Here is a 10,504-nt window from a genome sequence, read left to right as displayed (position 1 = left end):
AATCTTTCGAGCTAAGTTTGTGTTTAGGTTTTATAGTTTTTAATATTATAATATATGATATATATTATAATATAAATAAAATATGATATATCGTTTATTTAAATATATAAATATATAGAAAATATTTATACTAAGTGACCTAATCGAGTCGAATTGATTCGAATCGAGTCGAGTCAAGTTTGGTCTAGCTCGTACTTGACTAGAAATTCTTTTGAGCTAAAAAATCAACTCGACTCGACTCGACTCGAACCCAGTTTCGAACCGAGTCGAGTTGAACAAGTTAATCGAGCTATCTCGATTTATGTGCCACATATCTAAAATTGATAATGATAACTAATTTATATTGTATTTCATAACAAATTCGAAAACCAAAGAGTCAACATTTTAGAGTTGTTTCATTTGCTCATTTTTGGAATAATGTATTTAGAGCTCTACACAGTCGAACCGAGTCAAGCTTGGCCCAACTCATCTCAACTTGGCCATCACGCTACCTTAGCTCGAACTCGGCTCGGCTTAGTTAACAGCTCGAGCCAGCTCAAGCCAAGCTTGAGCTCGATCTTTCAAGATAAGTTTCAGTTCGAAAGTACGTGCTGAGTTTGAGTTTAGGTTTTACTTCTCATTTGGCCACGATCACCTGCTAGTAGAGCTGGTCCAAAGGCTGTATATCCGAAAGGAAGAATAGGGGTTTTAATATATATATATATATATATATATATATATATATATATATATATAGAGAGAGAGAGAGAGAGAGAGAGAGAGAGAGAGAGAGAGATAAAATATAATATAATTTGTTTAAATATATAAATATATACAAAATATTTATATAAAGCGAACCCGATCCAAGTTGAATTGATTCGAACCAAGTTAAGTTCGAGTTGAGTTCGGTTTAACTCAGACTCGGCTCAAAATTTCTTTAAACTCAAAAACTCAACTCAACTCGGCTCAAACCTAGTTTCGAGCTAAGTTGAGTCAAGCTTTTCTAAATCAAATCAAGCAAGTTAACCGAGCTAACTTGGTTTGTCTTCAGCTCTACATGTATTTCCATTAGTTGGAGAAACTAATGAATGAAGTAGATTTCTCATGTGCATCTGGATGGCTACATGTAGATTCCAATTGAAAGAACTTGCTTGTAGAGTCAAGCAACTTATGTCCCTCATCAAGAGCCGGCCACACCTGTATGTTGAATATGGAAAAGTGGGTCTCTTTTTTCTTCTCAATTTGGATGATGCTTAGGTTATGGATGACGCTTGATGCTCAAGCAGTATGAAATTCCATATGTGGTTTAATAATTCTAATCTTTGATTGGTGGACGCTCAATCATTAAAGTGGGATCGTTAGATATTTTTCATTTTTAACCATTCAATAAATGTCTACCAATCCTATAGTCAGATAATGAAATATGCTTAAGTTTTTGTTCACGATGCATCTGCATCGGGTATTATAATTTGGATGATTTAGTTTGGCAATTTATGTGCCAAGTGTCTAATTTTTCAAGTGCCGGTGTATCATCCATCATATCTCGCTAGAGTATTGGAGGTTTTTCTACTACCAAACACTCTTTATACCTACTCGATGTCTATGTGATATCGGTTTCATCTGCTATTCCCATCAAATCATGTCACGAGGCCAACACAAAAAGTAAAGCAGATTAAAACTCAAGGTCGGTTTTGGACGGGCGACTTAAGAGGGAGTAGGCGGGATATGATTGTAAAATTCTATCCCTCCGTATGGCTATCTGTTTGGGCGGTGAGGGATTGATATCTCCTGCAGATTTCGGTAGATTCGGACGGGACTCCTGAGATGGATTACGAAATCCCGCGCTGGAGAAATCGTGTCGTCCAATCCCTTCTCGAGCCTATCCCATGCCCGTCCGCAGTCCATCGTACTGACTGCGGGATGGGATTTCACAGGGTTTCTTGCCGACGGGAGAGATGACGGGTGACGGGTTTTTGGCGCGAAATCTGGTTAAAAGGGCTGCCTTCAGGTCGCGATGGCTATTTTCATTGACTGGGCGCTACTATCGCGAGTTGACAGTGTCTGAGGGCTAAGGTAGGTCTTTTTCCTTGCCCCCAACATGAAATGCCCTAGTGTAGTATACAGAGGTCCTGCATGTTCCAGATTGATGATCCCGCCCCATCAGATAGAAAGAGATTCTGTGCACTTCTGGTTGCCATCATGGTTCTTTTTCTTGCCTTGATTGTTATTTTTAAATTGTAAATATTACTGGTACTGTAACTTGGGGATTATTACTTATATTTTTTAGTCTCTTTGTGATATATGACTTGTGATGACATCAGCCATATGAGTCGTGGAGATCATTTACATTATCGACTGCTTCATATTCTCTCGGTATTTCTGTATCACACCACTGTCATATGGTGTGGTCCACTGGATATGTGGACATGTCCCACATGAGAGTGATTTTGATTGAATACACCAGATTTTAGGGTGTGGCCCATGGAATGTTTTCAACGATGGTTTGATTATCACCGCACATTCCTTTGGTGTGGTCCAATGGAGATATGGACCTACTTCATTTTCTGGAATATGTATTTACGTCAGTCTAGTGGCACGATGAACAGCGTGGATGAGACAAATACATCACAGTCGGCCCCATAGAGCCCTACCTGGACGGGCTGTCGGGCCTAGGCAGTGACGTATATGAGTTTTGATTATCACCGCACATTCCTTCAGTGTGGTCCACTGGAGATATAGACCTGCTTCATTTTCTGGAATATGTATTTACATCAGTCTAGTGGCGCGATGAACGACGTGGATGAGACAAATACATCATAGTGGGCCCCACAGAGCCCGCTCGAACGGGCTGTATTGCCTTGGCAGTGGCATATATGAGTTTTGAATCCCGCCCCACCTAAACTCAATCTACCCAAATGGACAGCCTTTGAAATCCATGGGATTGCATGCAATTCCATGCCCGGCCAAACGGGACAACTGTTTGGCATCCCCGGATACGGCAGGCTTCCCAAACATGCAGGATTTTTATCCATGGGATACATCAATACCATGTGATTGACACCAATCCATTGATGCTGCCATCATTACCTTAAAACTAATCCCATCCACACTAATACCATTCAATCCACCCGGCCAAATAGGCCCCGAGTGATGTAGAGTTGGTCCCGTACAATTTCATGGCCAAGATCAACCAGAAAAGGCCTGATTGGAGGCAGAAGTGATCCGGACCGTTAGAACTTTAAAACGTGCGTATCTCGTATCTCACAAATCGAAATGAGTTATCCAACATGCCATATATGATTTTTGGGTAGGACAAGTGACTTTAGCTACCCAACCCCGCTATGCCGAATTGCCGACGCTGACTTTTAGAGATTCTATCAGATTAAAGGTCAAATTTTCATTTTATTTTCGTTTTTACTATTTATAGTAAGTTTTAGTTTAATTATAACTCTTCATCCATTGGGCTTTAGAATTTGCGTCCAACATGTAAAGTGCTTAGAATAATTATGAGAATCACATGGTTGAGGCAAATAGGACACTAACTATTTTTGGCCGAAAACCTTGATGACTAGTAGGAATCAGGACCATCTATAAATAGTAGGTTTACTATTTATAGTAAGTCACGATTTATGGGAGTTTTAGTTGTAGTTTAATTCCAAAACTTCTTCCAAGGTTTCATGTCATCATTGAAGAAAGTTGTAAGTTTGGTTTTAATCTTCAGTCAATTTATTACAAATTTCTACAAATTATTCTATTTTCTTATTTTCCTCGTGAATTATTTATGTGAAGAGTCTAGAGAAGTCCCATAGATTCAGAATAGTTATCCCCTGAGGGAGGAAGATGGTGATCAACCTCATCACGTTCATCCCTGCGTCATCAAGTGAGCCACGCCACAAGAAAATGTGATAGGTGCCTGCCATTAACCCCCGTTGTAGGTTTGGGCCAGGTTGCTAAATGAAACATGCGTAGTTCTACCATAGAGTCTTAACACAATGTCAAGGGTTCTAGTAGCTATTAGTGGTGAAATCCTAATGCAATGTGAGGTGTGTGGGTGTGAAAAAAAGAGTACCTAGTCGTCATGCAGACACGGAATTTGAGCAGTTGAAAAGGTGGCCCCACCGTAAAGACATTGTGGACCAAAAATTAGGTAGGTTTTGCTCATAAGAAGAATAGATATGGTGTTGATGGGGATGTATCAGGTGCCAAACACATCTGAAAATAGGGTTGGCAAACAAATCATGACAATTATTTCATTTCAAATTGGCCAAAAGTGGACAATTCATTGTTTTAGGATGCATATAAGATCACTACCATATGATCTTTGGGCAATGGTGGGGTCCACCTTTAAGACAGCTCGTGTCTGTTGTATGTTAAGCTAACCTAGTTTGGTTTGTTAGGCCGAAACCGGGCACCAAAAGGGCCGACCAATGCTCACTTGTGCATGTGGTTTTAAGATACGGACAAGTCAGATGCAACTTGTCCAAGTCGACTCGGACTCAGTAGCACCCTATCTGGTTTGATAACCCGAGTCACCCCAGCTCTACCGAGTCAGGCCAATTCAGGACCAATCAAGCCCATCCGAGCTGTCTTTTAACCATGCTTGAAGATGAAGTAATTTTCAGGGCCCACCTTTACGACAGCTCGTGTCTGTCGTATGTTAAGCTTAGTTTGGTCCATTAGGCTGAAACCGGCCACCAAAAGGGGTCGACAAATGCTCACTTGTGGATGCAGTTTTAAGACTCAGATGAGTCTGACACAACTTATCCGAGTTGACTTAGACTCAATAGCACCATATCTAGTTTGATACCACGATTCAACATTGCCTTAGGCAAGTCCCTACCCAACTCGGGATTAAACAAGCCCATCCGAGTTACCGCGTCTTTTAGCCATGCTTATAGATGAAGCAAATTTTAGGGCCCACCTGAGCCTAGCAAACTCAAAATTTTGAATGGTCTTGGCCCATATGCCCAAATTCATCGGGTCTACTAACAGCCCGACACTTTTGATAACCTAGCAGTGGGTCCAACTAATTATACTTTCATTCTGTCTTTTTAATTTTCTTATTTTTAGAATTTTCTCTTTTCTTTCATTCATCTGCACCAGAATCCCCAAGAATCTATAGGACTCAAAGTTGTTAGGGCCCAATGTAAAGTAGGATATCAGTATAAAAGTAGCTCGCTCCAAAAGTAAAGTGGACAGCACCACTAGTAATCATGCCTATAAATCTTTAACGGGGCATTTGGCAATGTGGAATAAGAAAGATTTATGGGGATTTTTAGTTTTTTTAAACGTTTGATAGTAAGGAATGGAATGGATTTGGACATGAGAGGAATTCAAATCCTTTAAAATAGCTTTTTTAAAACTGCCACGTCAAAGTTATGATTTCAAATCTAGTCAAATCTGTATAGAATAAAATCCACATAATTTCAAATCCATGCTACCAAACGAGCCTTAAATTAAAGAGATGTGGTTTGTACTAAGCTGACTTAAGAGTGTTTCTTTATCTAATAAATCATTAATTGCTGCCAGTGGCATGCTTTTGTATGAATTGGGTCCATCTTTATATTCAGCTGTGACTTAACACTTATAATTAGTTTTTTTTTTTTTTAATTTTTTTTTTAATTTTTAAACAAACACTACATTGGTATTCTAACTCATGACTTTAATGTTAAAATACAATTTGTTTACCCGTGAGCCATGGGTTGCGACCCAACTATTGACATGATTGTTCATCTCATCAGTCATTAAAATATCTATGGTTGGAAAAAAAATTAATTGCCAAAAGGAAAGTGATTGATATGTTGTCCAATATGTATGATTTTCATTTCTTTTCTCTTTTATATCTTCATTAGGGCATAATAGATGGACATGCTGGATTAATAATTGCCACGTACTTGCTAGGATCTATGGCACCTAACCATTAGGGGTGTATTACTGTTCACCCAGCTAGCACTTTGCAAGCTCATTTGTGTTTTTCCTTCATCTATAGGCTTGTGTGACTGAAAAACAAGTTGGATGGAAAATAAATATTACTAAGAACACGTCCTAAAATGAGATAACAGAATAGATGGACGAGATAGATATAACACACACACACACACGAGGTAAGCTCCACTAAGCTAATTTTACCTGACCCGCCTAATCAGTACCCTCTATGCATAGTTGGATATTCAGCAGTTGAGTAGGTTCCATCCACCACTTGAATATGAACTGCAGGTTTATATTAAATAAGAGAACTGATCACCTGCAAGCAAGGTACCACAGCCTATGGTACTCTATATTCATCTTACCTGTCAACATTCCACTTGCGTAGAACATCATAACCGTTAAAGCTGGATACCCTTCTATAAACACACCGTAGCTCAAGTGATAATAAAATGGCAAGTGGGGTGTGTACTAACAATGGACACCACTCTATAAAGATCATACACGGCAATTAAAAGTAAGCTGGTCCACTGATCAAGTGATCTAAACCATTGGAAATAATGGGTAATGGGCAATCTAACTCAACATACAGTCTGATTTTAGAGAAAGGTCAATATCTTCATCATGGGAGGCTATCTTTTTAGCAGTATTAATCATGTGTTTGAGAAAGTGGCATGTCAGTGAAGAAAGATAGTACAATTGCCTGAAGGTGATTAGTTCTCTCTACCATGTGTGAGCTGAAAATTGGAGCTGAAACAGGCCATTGGAAGTGATTGGATAATCTTGTAGGTCCCACCATAGTGCTAACATGAGACTATATAATTTAGTTGAGTACAATTTCATCGTTACTGGTACAATGCCCAGAAATTTGATTGCATGGTTGGCTGAGATAGATCTAGACCTAGCCCACTTATGGCCTGTTTGGGAGCGTGGATTTGGAACCCCCTGTATTTGAAATCCTCCCAGTGTGTTTGGGATCCTGTAATGTAAATCAACTTTAATCCAAAAGTAGCTACCAATGGTATATTTACAAGGGTTTGAATTTAATTATTAAATCAATTTTAATATCTCTAATTAGTGAGAAATGTAATTTTTGATATAATGGTTGTAATGAGCCCATTGAAATATATGCTTTGCCCGAAAATGATGAAATTTCAACGGTCGGTGGGCCACAAGCACAAGATCATGTCCCAGTGACTAATCAATGATTTTTAATTGTCAATTTACATGGACAATATTTGGACGGTGCTGATCATCATATTAAAGTAATTATATTGATGCAATTGATAATCTAATTATTTTTGGATATCATTAGTGGATCATGTGCCCAATAGAATGATAGTATGGTGACACACATGTTACACCTGCAACTATTGAAAGGATTTTCGGTGTAATCCAAGTTCTCACGATGGATTTGAAACACCATCTTTGAGGGAATTTGATACCCCCACTTAATTTATGCTGCTAAACAAGCAAGGATTTGGAATCCCCTCAGATCTCCTCAACACGAGACTATATAATTTGATTTGAAATCTACTCGTATCTCCAAACATGAGACCTTGGATTCACTCGAGACTGTGTATCCTTACCATGTGTCCTACCTGGATACGTGTATAATGTATCCACGCCGTCCATTCGTTTTTTCAAATCATTTTAGAGCATTTTCCCAAAAATGAAGCAGATCCAATTATCAGGTCGACCATACTATAGGAAATAGTGGTGATTGAATGCTCCATTGTTAAAAACATTTTAGGGCCCACCTTAATGTTTTCGTGGTCTTTATTTACAATCTAATCTGTTGAAAAGGTCACGTGAGCCTGGATAAAGGGAGAAAACAAATATCAGTTTGATACGAAACCAGTATGGCCTATTAATGGTCAATCACCACTTTTTCCTATGGTATGATTCACCTTATAGTTCAATCTAATTTAATTTTGGGATAATTCCCTAAAATAATATGAGAAAATGGATGGACAAAGCGGATACACCATACATACATCAAGGTGGGCCCCACGTTAAGGGCCGCACCGTCTTAGGTGAGTCCTAGGTCCCACCAAATTCATAGAGGTGTACACGAACTGAGCTAGCTCGATTAGCTCGCTCAACTCGACTCGAAAAAACTCGATTCTACTCGGTTCGAAGCTGAGTTTGAGTTAGCCCCAGCTCAACTTGACTTGGATCGAACCCAGCTTGAATCATACTCGGATTGAACCAGTTCAGTGACTCGATTACTTTGATATTGATGTTGCTCACCAAGTGTTTAATGAAATGATTCAAAGAAGTGTGGCTGGTGGCAAGGAAGGCATGTATATGAAACCAATGCCATGTTTTTTTTTTTCTCAATTTTTATATTGCTTAGAAGGTGTTTGATAAAATACTTGTAAAATTATTGTTGTTGTCTTTGTTTCAAATACAGTAAACTTTTGAAGGTGCAATCTAAGTGTTTGTGAAAACGTAGCAATGGCGAACTCGGCTAAAATTGCCTCGACTACTGATTGAACCGAGCCGAGCCGAGCCAAGTTCAAGATGAGGTCAGCTAGTGGCCAAGCCTTAGTCGAGCTGATGCCAGCTCGAGTCGGTTCTACTCGGTGTACACCCCTACGGATCCAGCGCTTCTGGCTGCATAGCATTGCTGCACACGTGGCACACATAGACGCGATCAGGACCGTTCATTCAGTAGGTCAAACAGTAATCGGCAAACAACAAAATACTACATTGTTTGGGCGTCCGTATCCTCAAAAGATCAAACTTAGCAACAGCTCAGATTCAGCAACGACTCATCATGATCTCATGTGATGCATAGTGCTGTCATCATTGCATGTTACAGGTGTACGGTGGACAACACGGACGCATCAATCCTCCTTTTTTAAAGCTCATACAAGTGGGGTCCATGGTTCATCTATACGAAGGATTGGATGGGCCATGCTTTATGGAAGATCTTATTCACTTTTCATGGGCGTTTTTCTCAGTAAAATCTAACCATCGATGTGATTCCCTTCTTGATCGTTTATCTCCACACTACAAATTGAAAATCAAAACTGTCCAGGTTCCATCTACGGTGGGGGCCAACTGACCAATGGTCAGGATGAGTGAATAAAGACCCCACCAGTACAAACTGAACACACGAGTGTAGTACGCATGTACTTGGCCGAGGATCATGTAAGTTCTTTTTTGTTCCAGGAGATAAGGAACACTGCCCGACAGAAACAAACCATCGCACTCATAGTCAAGGTAAGGTGGAATCATCAGATCTGGTGCTCCATCCGAGGTTTACACGGTATACTCGAGTTTTAAGTTTTTACTAGTAGCGTCCATGTTTTAGTGATCTGGTCCATTGGAACGTTCGTACCCATAGTAGATGGACTAAATTCAAAAACTATCCTCTACTAACTGACCCTCTCCTTTGAATTAGTATCCTGAAAATAGACGGTTAATATCTGGATCTTCCAACCCTAGATGTATGTGACATCCAGTCCGTCTGATAGACGATTCACCTCATATCCACCGTAGAAAATAATGAAAACCTTGACCCAAAACTCAGGTTGACCACGCCACGGGGATAAAGAAAAGTCACGGCTAAAAAATCAAATTTCTGTATGCGCGGGCCCACCAACATGGTGGCTCAGGTTACTACGGTGGGCCTCTCCAGTCCTACTGTTCTTATGATGTGGCTCACCTGAGTTTTGGATCCATTTTTGTTTAAATGAAGAAACTGGTGGACGGAGCGGATTTCATACATACAGAATCCCCGACTCCCCGGGACCATGCCTACACGGGCGTCGCGAGTGCATAATTCCTCCGCACTACTCAGGGAAACGGATTGGCTACTCCCCCTGACACCAGCCCCGGAGCTGGTGGTCGGTGCTCTGTGGGCCCCACCATGATGTATGTGTTTCATCCATTCCGTTCATCCATTTTAAAATATCATTTTATGTCTTTATCCGAAAAATGAGAGGGATTTAGATCTCAACTGGATCACATCACAGGGAAAAAAAATAGTGATTGGATATCCATCATTTAAATCCTCCTAAGGCCTGATGTATTGTTTATTTGAAATCCAATCCGTTTATTAGGTCATAAAGACCCAGATGAAGGGAGAAAACAAATATCAACTTGATCCAATACTTTTATGGCCCCCAAAAAGTTTTTAACAGTCCAAGTTCATTCAACACTGTTTCCTGTAATGTGGTCCACTTGAGATTGGGATATACCTCTTTTTTTTTTTTATTACTATAAATTGATCTAGAAAAATAGATAGACGGAATGGATGAAACACATACATCATGATGGGCCCACAGAGCACCGACCACCAGCTCCGGGGCTGATGTCAGGGGGAGTAGCCAATCCGTTTCCACTACTCAGGTGTTCGGTAAGTAGGATGTCTTTTGGTCCGACCTTCTGTTTTCTTCCCAGCGATGCGACGCAGTCAAATCGACGGCCGGAAACGCACATGGGCCGGTCTCATGGCAGACCAGGAACTGATTCATGGTACTTCCTGTTGTCGTGATTCGGGCTAATAAAAAGATGACACGTGTATGAAAGCGATGGCCCCAACAACGGTAATGATGATAATGGTCAGTCGAGTGAATATCGAATTAGT

This window comes from Magnolia sinica, chromosome 10 (assembly GCF_029962835.1).
Source record: "Magnolia sinica isolate HGM2019 chromosome 10, MsV1, whole genome shotgun sequence".
NCBI lineage: Eukaryota > Viridiplantae > Streptophyta > Magnoliopsida > Magnoliales > Magnoliaceae > Magnolia > Magnolia sinica.
The sequence above is the reverse complement of the archived record's forward strand: the minus strand, read 5'-3'. Positions refer to the sequence as shown.